The sequence below is a fragment of the Bactrocera oleae genome, chromosome X, assembly GCF_042242935.1.
Source record: "Bactrocera oleae isolate idBacOlea1 chromosome X, idBacOlea1, whole genome shotgun sequence".
Taxonomy (NCBI): Eukaryota; Metazoa; Arthropoda; class Insecta; order Diptera; family Tephritidae; genus Bactrocera; species Bactrocera oleae.
In genome coordinates, this window is record NC_091541.1 from 33147082 (window position 1) to 33159229 (window position 12148).

A 12148-nucleotide genomic window follows, 5' to 3' on the forward strand; every position below is an offset into this window, starting at 1 on the left:
CCAAGCCAAATTGAAATTGTCGTCATTTAGTGCGAACTGTTTAACTATGACGCCTGCTTGACCTTTTGTTTTGTATCGGAGGTGATACAATTTTTGTGCTTTTGATAATTTTGGATGGTTGATATATACGGCAGTGAACATGTCCCGGAAGGACGGCCATTCTTCATAACCTCCATAAAATATTTCTGTGTCACATGCGGGCACCTCGAGATGGATGCCTGAACTTGCCTCTTGACTTTGAATTTGTGGCAAAAGCCACAAAACACAATAGAATCTACGCAAAATGAAGGAACAAATTCATGAGAAGTAACGGTATTTCCAATTCAAGCTAACTGAACGCAGACTTTCTGGTGCTTATATTTACTTGTTATTACACTAAAATCCCGTTATCTCAAAAATGAAAAAAGGAATATAAAATTTTTGTTTTTGCATTTTGAACTTAAGAATATAAAGAAGAAATACATGTACAAAATTTGAACTGAAATATCTATTTACATTGTTTTTACTTCACTTAAAAAATAGTGTCGGGTGAACGCAGACTTTATTGGCTATGTGTATTATTATAAATATATTTAACGCACTTTACACATATTTTTCAAGTCACTTAGTTGTTGTTCTTGTTGTAGCGGAAAAGTTCTTCAGAATTCAGATGAATTAGCTGTAATTACCAGTTCAGTGCGTTAAACATTTTCTTGTGAAAAAATTACCCTGGTCGGTCCAACACCGGGGTGTTTATAGCTCTTTTGCACCAAACTCCTTTCAGCAGCGGAAAAAATAAAATAATTAATTTTAATGTATCACAATTTTTTATTTTTAATGCATGTGTATTAAAAAAAAGCTTTTTTTTTGGTTTGTTTTTTTTTTGAAAAAAAATTATTGAAAAAATTCACTGCCCGCTCACGGATTTGTAATATTCGCGTCTAAATAAGACGATTTAAAAAAATTTCAGTTTTGAGGCCTCTTTAGTTGGGGGACCTAAACTATAAATTTACCAAAGTAATATTTAAAATAGTGCTTCATAAAGGAGCGAATCAAATGTTTGAATATGTTCATATGCATAAATAGAAAATATTTTTGACATATTTTCGTACTCTTCAAATTGTATAGTCAGTTCACCAGAAATCCATTATTTTTCCAATAGATGGCTTTTGTAATGAGAATCTCGCGTTTTAAAAGTTGGATCCGGTTACGGTATACGGCGTTAGAAAGATTTTGAGTCCTCCTATTGGCTGGGATTTAGAAAACATTCCCTGAATTCGGGGTTAAAATGGGTATGTACGGTTAGAAGGGGAAAACTTCAGTTTAGCATCCCACGATTTCAAGTTCAATAGGGGTATGGTTGGATAGAGGAATGGCCGCCGAAAACTTTTAGTTTTCGAGATATTTGCATTTTAAGTTGAAAATTTCACAAATTTTATTTTACAATTTATGCCCTTATTATACACTAACACTTCACTACAATGTTTCTACATATTTATTTTATATTAAATATTTAAATATTTGCTTTAGCATTTTATTTTTACACAATTTTCGTTATATGAACAATAACAAATGGGTTCCATGTTGACATCTAACAAGTGTTGCCATATCTATTATATATATATATTTATATTTTGAAAACGAATTAATATGAACAATAAAAGAGGATTATACCCCAAATACATGAACTATAATTTTGTTCTATCCCTTCTATTGATAAATTATGGTATTGGATTGGCGGTTATAATTATATATAATCGTGATCTGGAGAATCTCCTCTATCCAACCATACTCCTACTTAACCCTGAAATCGTGGGATGCTTAACTAAAGCCGACCCAGAAGAAGTTCTCCAGACTTAGAATATATATAAATACATAGTTGCCGTTGACTTACGTTTTTGAGCTATTTGCATTTAAAGGTCAAAAATTCAACAATTTAAAGACCCCGTTTCTTCGTTTTATATTGGATTTTCTACTTAAATTTTAACTTTTAATCCACTAACACTTCACTAAATCGTTTTTACACATTTATTTTATATTAAATATTGCATAAATAAAATTTACCTCTCCTATTTCCTACGGATACAGGTTTTCCAGATTGAGAATATAGGGCAAAATTTCGGTTTCTCCGGAGCAAAGATCTGATGGTATGGACGAATAAGATCAAGAATATATACACATATCCCACCCTGATTTTTTTTTAGAGATTTGTGTATGAAGCCCAAAAATTGTCACACGCGCACATTTTTGTTTGGTGGATATATACAATATAAAACAACATAAGCGTAAAATTCATCGTAAATCGAAAAATTGCATACTATAAATTGGTAATTTAAATACAAATGATTCACAAACCATAAGTCACCGACAACTATGTGTATAAATATCCCTAAGTTGGAGAACCTCCTCTATCTTTACCTATTAACTTAGCAAGCTTAAACTCATTCGGGGGTTGCTACTCTAAATCCCAGCCAATATGCTGTGTAGACTTTTTGGTTTATAGTCAGAAATCTTACGGCCTACCATTATTTACTTCTTATTTAGATTTGAAATTAATGTGTTAGAACATCCACAATAAAAACATCTAAATAAAATTTTAATGAAAACGTTACTTCTTTCTATATGAAAGGTTCTTTTGTATATTGCTTTTACTGTTCTATAGTTGTGTATCGAATAATCTAATTTAGCCGTAACCTTTCCTTTATTTAAATGCTTGCCGGCTTTTTGAGATTGCATTTTTCGATAAGTATCGATTAACATTAGAGCCAGCAAAATCGACCATTGTATAAATTTACATGTAACCAGTCCTAATACTATGTTCGCACCGAATTGAAATCCTCTTGAAAACACAATTTGTGGATTGTGGAACCAAAGTCGTTCTGACCGACAATGTGTGTTTTCGATGAGTTTTCATTGACAGTTCACACATCTATTTGTTTACATTTGTTATGTACCCTACAAGAAAAGTGACGGTCATCTGATCTCATCCCCTCCTCTCAATAGCTCTGCTTACGTCTTTCTCCAATCAGTGGATAGTTCTGAATGTAAAAATTCAAATGTAAATTAACAGTACTGACATATGTTGTTATTGTTGTAACGGTCCCCGTTTGGGTGATTAATTCCAGATTCGTTGTCGTCGAGGTCATCTAACGGGAGGCCCAGGAAACGAGCTGTTTCGACGAGGTCGGACCATAGGGAGAAGGGTGTTAGATGAGTGGGGTTTGTTGGGCATGCAAAGAGGTGGTTAGTGTCATGCGGAGAACCATTGCGTGCAGGACATGTGTTTGGTATGTCGGGGTCTATTCTGGATAAGTAGGAGTTTAACCTGCTACAGTATCCAGAATGAAGTTGCGCGAGGGTCACTCTGGTTTCGTGAGGCAACTCGAGCTCTACGTCTGCTATAGGTGGTTGGTGGTTTGACTCATAGTACGCCATTCACTGAGAGGGAGTCGATGAAGGTGTTAACGGCTCCACTGTGAATGTGGTCAGTGCCTGTCTGAAGTTCATAGCGTCCGAAGTCCGGTCGGCGTACTGTCTGATGTCGTCGACGTAATCAAGGAAAGACCTCTTGATGTTCCTAGGAGGCGGCTCCGCTACAAGCAGGCGACTACAGGGGTGGTTTCTACGAAAGCACCCTAGCAGAAACTGTTTGGAGAGGAGTTCGTTGTGTTCCTTAACCGGAAGCATACGGGCCTCACTATGTAGGTGTTCGATTGGAGACATCAAGAGGCATCCCGTGATAGTCCGGAGTGCAGCGTACTGACAGGTCTGAAGCTTCTTCTTCTGCGTGCCACTGCATCCAGGCGACCATATTGTTCAAAGTAGACATCTGTATATACGGCATAATTCAAATTTGATTGTTTGGGTTTGAAGTCGAGTAAAAATGAGTCTTCGGATGTATGCTTTTCAACATTTTCTTTCAACAAATATTTGCTCGATTTATTTTTACACTTATTAAAATTTCGTGAAGAAAGCGCTTGAGTTGCCTTAGCAGGTGGAATCTTGAATACTTCTGGCGATATAGGTATTAGTCGTTTATTTTTTCTAGAAATTTTCAAATGATTATTAAAGGTGCTCTTTTACTCCTTTTGTAAGCGTTCAGAGTTTTTAGTTAGAGCTACATTTTCAGCCAAATTTCCATTTCTCGGCTCGTTTGAGGTAGGGCATTTATAATCAAAATTAGTGTTCAGATTTATGTCATTCAAATTAGCTTCATAATACTGCTTCTGTAGATCAATCTGTGATTTTGTGCGATAACTGAAAGGTTGCGAATGTTCATCGCGGTATGCCCCTAATACATCATCATAAATAATTTTTAGAGCCACTTTCTGAGCGGTATATGTATGGAGGTTGATTCCATCATAAATATAATTCGTTTTCTCATTGGTAGCCTTTACTTGATTTGTTTTCAATTAGTTTTTTTGTTTTTCAGCATTTTCGGTTTTAGTCAATTTTTTGGTTGTAGTTGGAGGAAGTGGCGGTGGAGACGATGGAGGTTTTAATTTTCCAAGTTGATGTGATTGTATTGTGTGTTTAGCGCGTGCAACCAAAGTGTTGGACAATAAATTTTGAGTCTGCAAATTAATATTATCAGTTAACGAATTCGATGTTTTACTATTATTGACATTGGGCGAATAATTTTGTCCTCTGCTCTTTGAAGACGACGGCAAAATATGTTTGACACTTGTTGTACTTAAACTAGCACAAGATGAGATAGACGAAGATAAATTTGATGATAACGATGAAGCAGACAGAGACATATTTTCCAAGTACTTCAAAGAAATTTCAGGTGTTATTAGAGTTTCGTTAATGATCTCATTTTGTTGAGTTGCTTTCAAAGTATACCAAAGCGTGCCATATGATGATTTTGTAGTGGTTATATCAGATGCAATACGCTGAGCTAATGGATTTAAATTATAAAAATAATCTTGTGCCATTTGCAGATTTAACGAGGTAAACTGGAAAGCGGCCATTTTTATAACACTCATTTTTATGTAGCTCATACAAACGGGAGTTTTCACGACTTTCCTGATAATTCCATTCTAAATAATAGAAAATTGTGTTACTAACATCAGTAAACAGCTTTGATTACATGGCAAGTGGGTTACGAGATTCGGTGTTCCAATGGAGTTAAATTCTGATCAAGAATGAAATCTCGAGTCAGCTTTAAGTTAAGAAATGTATCAGAAACTAGGTCTCCGGAAAACAGATAGAATTAACTCCAAGAAGAGAAGGACGGCTGAAGAAGTTATTTCTAATAGGTGGAGGGCAGTGTGACGACCACGGATGATAGAACAAAATCGAATCGACGATAAATTGTCAGAAGCAACTAGTTAGCGAATTCGTAGTTAAAGATTTACTATATAATTGATGCTGGATTGTGCAGCATACACAGTTCTAATTATAGTGTTGCCGTGTAAAGAGCAACTAAGCTATAAGCAAGAATTTAGCAATCAAACCAAAAACAAATTTCGACCGCATATTTCTGGTAGTTGGAACTAGCAAAGCATTCCTTATTTCGATAATCCTTGCTGAGGTACCATCAAGAATTGGCATCCCAATGGCCGTTGCATCATCTGGCATCGCAGCAGCTTTATTAAATGGAGGTAGAACAGCTCATTTGGCATTTAAGGGTCGTTAGGGATCTAACCAAAACTTTATCGGCAACATGTTGAAAAATGGTTTCTCAATATCTGGTTAGCAACATTCTGTCAGTTAAGTTCTGGTAAACTGTTCCGAATAAAGGAGCCTTGGTTAGTTTCTAACCAGAAAATTAAATGACACCTGTCCGCTGTAAAATCTCAAGTAAAAATCAGCAGCATAAATGGCTTTCGGACGCGGACTTTTTTGTCGTTCATTCTCATTATATGTTATTTGAGTATTCACAAGGTGTCATATTGTGTCATATCGCCATATTGTTTTATTTTTTTATGACTGTCATATCAACACTGTTGTTGTTTCCCATGCAAAATTGAAATACGACAAATACAACATGACGAGGTATGTTTTTTGAGTGTACTATTTCTTCAGCTGTATATGTTTACGTTTTTATTGTTGACGTTTAAGTGCCTAAAATTAATAAATTAATTAAATTTCATAAATTTCTTTAATAATATGGAAGGAAACCATGATATTCCAGTAAATTAAGTTAAAGAAAAGTAAAAACCAAAACGCCGCCATTTCAACATAAAGAAATTTTATTTTTGTCACTTTCTCGGTGCATTTTTGTATTCTTAATTTTTTACTACTAGCTGGTGAAGTGTATTAATATTACACAATATGACATACAACAATTAAGGGGTGCTCACATGTGTCGTATTTTTTAAGATTCTTGAAATACGACATAAAACATAAGACAAAGCTTGTGAAATGCCTATATGCATATTTGCATTCATATATGCATATTTCATACAAAAAAGAGGTAATAACCTTAATATTTCCGAAAATTATGTAAATATTCCTTTGAAACCGAGCTCTGTTGCAACCATGCAAAGCATTTTAAAATGAAAAGAATACGACGAATTGCATAGCAACGAGCTGTTACGAAATAGATCACATAGCGTTTCTTCGTTTTTCCTCCTCGTCCCCTCGCTTACGAAAACCGGTTTTGACAGCAAAAAGAGTCCTCTTCTAAACATGTAGATATACAGTTATGCGTGTTCACAATGCAAGTTTGTTCACAATAATCAAACTATTTGTAGGTAAGCTAACCACAACTTGGCGAAAACGGTTCTGTCAGTCAAAGCTGGTGTATTGAGAAAGTGGGCCTTATTTTATTAGTTTATAATGAAAAAGTTTAAGTGAAATGAATAGAATAATGTTGCGTAAAAAAATTTGGATTATATTCAACTAAACGCATTCATCTATTGACAATTATTATGGTTATCGAATTCACTTCTCCCACAAAAATTTTTTGACACCTTTTATATCCGAAGGAACATTTAAAAACTCATTTTTAATGGGTTACTAGAGGATCTCGTACATTATTTATAAACTATTCAATACAATAAAATTGTATTTATGAATAAAAACGAAAACGTTATTGCCGGTGTAAGAATAACCCCGCGGATTACTTCCAAATTAGAAAATTATTGATACTACTTTTCATCGATTTGTTATTAAGCTCAAAGAAATATTAAATATATTATGTTGATTTTTTTTTACAAACTTTATATTCAAGTTGGTAACTAATGAGTAATTTTCAAAGTTGTTAGTTGATAAGATTTGAGTAATGGAAGAAGGTAGATCATTCTTAATTTTTAACAATAATATTCATAGTTTTTCTTTATAAACATTTTCAAATTCAAATTGATTTAGCTCTTTTGTATTGCATTGTACATCTGGCAGTATCATTGGAAAACGTGGCAAAAAGACCATTTCTCCATTAAATTTTCAAGTCAAAATGGTTGCTACAGTAATATTTCCTGTAATATTTTTGATTACCAAACGTGTACCGTTACATAATTAAGATGGATTCAAATTACGCTGAATAATAATAGGTGAACCAATTTTTAACCTAAGATTATGTGATGAAATTCCGAGATTCTAGATAATATATTGTTCCAATTTCATCATCAACAGTAGTTATTTAAAATGCATCTGGTAACTTGCAACAACTATTGCAACTGGAAACTATTTTAATCAACTTCTACATTTTTGGCCGCTAGTGTAGTTAGTTGATCCAAAATAATAAATTTTTATTTTTCGGAACGTACTCTCAATTAATTAAGCTTTTTTTTCGTTATACACTGCGTACTTGTTAAATTGTATTGTTTCTTAGGGTGGATCAGTTTGTAATTGCTTGCACACATTTATGGTCCATTGAAGTGTTTCACCATCCATGCTAAGACAGCACCACTGAAAACTTCATCGTTGCCGTTTAAATCGTGCATTGTTCTGTGCAATGCTTAGAGAATATTTGTGGGCTATTATGCTCTCATCTTAAATTATAATTGAACTTTTTATCAACACTGCTCTATTCCGCTATTTTTTATATTAGAAGTTGCGTTTGGTTATTTTTGAGTGCCTCTGCGTCATTCGTCGATAATTTAGCAAAGTAGCCGCAACGCCTTGTCGATCCATGCCATTTCTTATCGGTTCCACATGGCGCGTCCTAAAAAAAAACAGCCTTTTTCAGTAGCAACATCCACTATAACCCCTATATTTATGTATATATACAAAAATTACTGTACTCTTGCAGTTGCAATTATTATTATTATTTTTTTTTAAGTTCTAAGCTATCTCCTCAGCCAAATCGGTTAAACCGTTCTAGTGTTATTAATAGTCTAACTAACACAACTCGTTTTTGTATACACTTCATTTTTCAAAATCAATATATTTTGTACTTATAAATTCAAACAAATACAACTTTCGCATTCAGAATCCCTTTTAACCATTCACTTAATTTCATTTATTCTAATCATTTCACTTAAAAAATTTCCCCGAAAAAAGTAACGGGGAAATCTTGTATTTATCAATCTTGATTCCTTTCAGCATTCCTTGTAGGCTAGGAGAAGCTGACTTGCTGAGGCCCACACGTACTTCTTTCTCGAAGAACGTTATCAAAATTATTGATAATTTGAAAAGGGAATTAAAAGTTCAAATCTAACGCGTTTCTTGAGTCATGGTGTAGATGAGATGAAATCATATTCTCTGTTCAGATGACTCCGCTGAAGCTCTTTAAAAGTTAAAGTTTTCCTCTGACCATTCGGACGATGTGTTGGGTGCATTCAATTCGACTGCGAATGTAAAGTGTTGGTGTGTTTATCGTCGAGGAGACAAGCTAGAGCGTTGTAAAGTTGGATCTCAACCTGTGTTCCTGTGTGTTAGGGTTCCCTGAGCCAATAGCTCATCGATTGTTCTTTGAATTTCCAACTTCGCCAAAAACGAGAGTCTTCTCGAACTAGTGTACACGGGATTTAATTTTCATTGAGTAAACATTAACTTTCGGCCCTTCTCGTTTAATTGTGCATATATATTGTACAGTGGTAGCAGACTGGCAACTAGCTAGTGGGCTTCTATATAAATCAAGAAAGCGAAGTGCACGAACAAAACTTATTTTGAGCTCTTATGTTAAATAACTCATTTGGGTTAAAACTAATTGTCTTTGTTTGGCCCAATGCTATTTGCATTTTGTTTAAAAGGTCACGCCCAACCAGCACTGGTACAACCGCATCTGAGTCTGGCAAAATAGAAAAATTGTGGAGCAATTTGTGCTGACAAAATATAAATTTACATGTGAAAATACCATAAATTTTTAATTGTTTATTACCGATTCCACGATATTGTGTCAACTTTTGTTTACTGCTGAGTTTTACTGATTATGACACGTAAGACCGTTTTATGAAACTAATGGGACCGCCAGTATTTGCATCATCTCCTACAGCGGCTGCAATATTCGGTTGTTTCCTGGTGTAGCGAAACGAGGACAGTTTTGGCGTGTGTGGCCGATTTCGGAGCACATGAAGCATGAATTCGGTGGACGTCTGGGAGCCGTACAAGCATTCTGATGCCATGTTGAAAGCAACTAAAATAACGTACGCTGCTTATATCCACTTGTCCACTTAAAGCTGGTTTGGCCTTTGTCTGGATGGTCGCTTGGACTGTGAAAGTTTTCCGCTCGGTACATAAGTAGATTTGTCATTCAAACAATCAATGATTATATCATCCAAATCAGCTTCAAGTTCTTTAACTCGGCTAGCAATATATTGCATTTGGACAATGTATTATCACGGTGTTTCTGCTGGTTTAATACGACGCAAAAAATTTTAAAATGGGCGTGGCACCGCCAACCCTTAGGTGAAATCCTATATCTTAGAAACTATCGAACTAATGTCAACCAAATTTGGTTATGTGAGGTTACCCAGCCATTCCTATAACACACTTTGAAAATGGACGAAATCGTACATCGACTATAAAACTATGCAGCTAAAAGCAGGTACTATCCAAAAATGCCCCTAAAGCTATGCAGCTTAAAGCATCAACGATCCATGCTGTCATTTGAATAAAAAATTTACTCAAACGCATCCTTAAAGAAAGTGAAAAAACTACGTGTGATTAATAGTAAGTATGGTTTAAAATACTAAAAAATATGAACTTAAAGAACATTAAGCTAAAAGGAGAAAAATAATATAGGTTTAAAAAATTAAAAAACACGCTTTTAAACCACTTCAAACTAAAAAGCGAAAAAAAAAATTCCTTATATAAACTGACCGAAATATTGACCGATGGTGTGCGATTCGGTTCAGATGGTGTGCACACGATTAAACCGGTATCGATACAATTTCCAGTAAAATATAGCTATGGAACTGCCGAGAGACGAATGTTACCAGTAATCCTGAATTGGGCTTCAGCCGTCCACAAGATGCAAGGTTGTACAGTTGATCATGCAATTGTTTATCTAGACTCGCGACTGGTTGCTGCTGGACAAGCTAATGTAGCACTTAGTCGTGTGAGATCTTTAGACGGTATTCGGATTGAAGAACTTGATTGCTCTAAGTTAACAGGAAAAACCCCGTGCAACAGTGTAGCTTTAGATGATATGACTAGTGAATGAAAACTTGCACCCGATATATTAAAAAGCACATCCTACGTTAACAGCACCCAACAATTAAAGAATTAAAATATTATTTGTATTTAGTTGAACAATTTAGTTTATTATTCGAATTTTATTATGACGTTGTACACAATAAAATTCCTTAATATACATGTTTATATATTGAACAATTTATAATATAGGATCGGTAACGTATTGAAATGTTACGCGCAGGAGCTGTCGTATCGAATTTTAGGTGTTGACGCGGCGCAGTGTAGACTTGAAAAATTGAGTTGCGCGCAGGATCGCTATTACTTCGAATGAGGTGGAAAAGCTGCGCTGATCATTGCTTTTGTTAGCTGGTGATGTACACGCGCGGTGTTCTGGTGTGTTGTACACTGTCCTATGTGGTGTCATCTGGTGTGGTGTATTGGTGAGAACGTGGTGGGCATTATTAGGGTGTGCCAGTTTTTCCGAGTAGAGTGGTGTGGTTATTTACTGAGGCTTAGCTCATTTAAACATCCTGGGCCCCCTAAGCGAATATTTTGCCTAGTGTTGCACATATTTGCAGTAAACGTTCCAGGTATCTCGGCGTACTGTTGGAGTAGCAGAGCGCGCGGTATGCATGATAATGCAGTAGTGGTAGATCCATATTTACCTGTACGTGTAGGATGGAATTTTGATTTTGAAATGGATATTATGTGTTTCGCTTTGGAAGTTAGTGCGTTAAGCAAGCAACGTTGTTTGGCATTTATTAGATTGGTGGCTGTGACGACGTATTATTAGATGGTATAATTTTGTTTATTCATTTTATTGCCGGTTATCTACTATTACTTTATTATCGGCTTATAGGATGGCGACTCCACGCCTAGCTCAGATATGGCCAGAATGGGTGCTCCATTGAAACCTTTGAAGAGGGATATTGCGAGCGTATGATTTGTGATTTATGGCTACTTTTTAACTGGATTTGTATTAAAGTATTACAAGTATTTCCCATAAACCACCACTACGAGGAGGGCTTAGATATATGCGATTAGAGCGACCTTTGCTTGTTGTAAGGCTTGGTGCGTTATTGTATCGCATTGGGAGTATGGGGATCGCTTAACTTTATTTTTAAATTGTTTTATATGATTATATTATGAAAAAGTAAGCTACTAGAGGACAATTTGTTATGTGTCAATTTTTCGACTTTTTTGGGACAGTTTTGATATATATTTAAGTGCGTATGCATTAATTTGGCAAGTAGGATTTTTGTATCATTGTTGGCAAGAGCCATCCTGCGGGGTCGAAAAGTCACATATTTGTGTTTTTAAAACTGATCTTGTCAGAAGGGACTCTGGCTTTGTTTTTTCTGCCAATTCGTGCAGTGTGGAACATTGTGAATTTAGTGGTAGTCGTATGACGTACCGGCCATTATTTGATCGAGTAGTTGTGGCTTTGTAGAAGTCTTCACAATACTGATCTTCTGGGGTTGTAATTGATATGAGGTGGCATTTTTCTAACTCCCGAAATTTCCTTGATTGTGAATTAAGGTATTCTTTGAATTTTTGTCAACTTGAGTTCTTGATGTGGAAACTGGTTCAGGAACTAGTCCACTTAGAATCCAACCAAATATAGTGTTTTGTGCCAATAGTG

General features: G+C 35.3%; 1 pseudogene; it reads right to left on the bottom strand.

Moving 5' to 3' along the window:
- Positions 1 to 412: 412 nt before the first annotated feature.
- Positions 413 to 4974, bottom strand: LOC138857995 (uncharacterized; annotated as a pseudogene).
- Positions 4975 to 12148: the final 7174 nt, after the last annotated feature.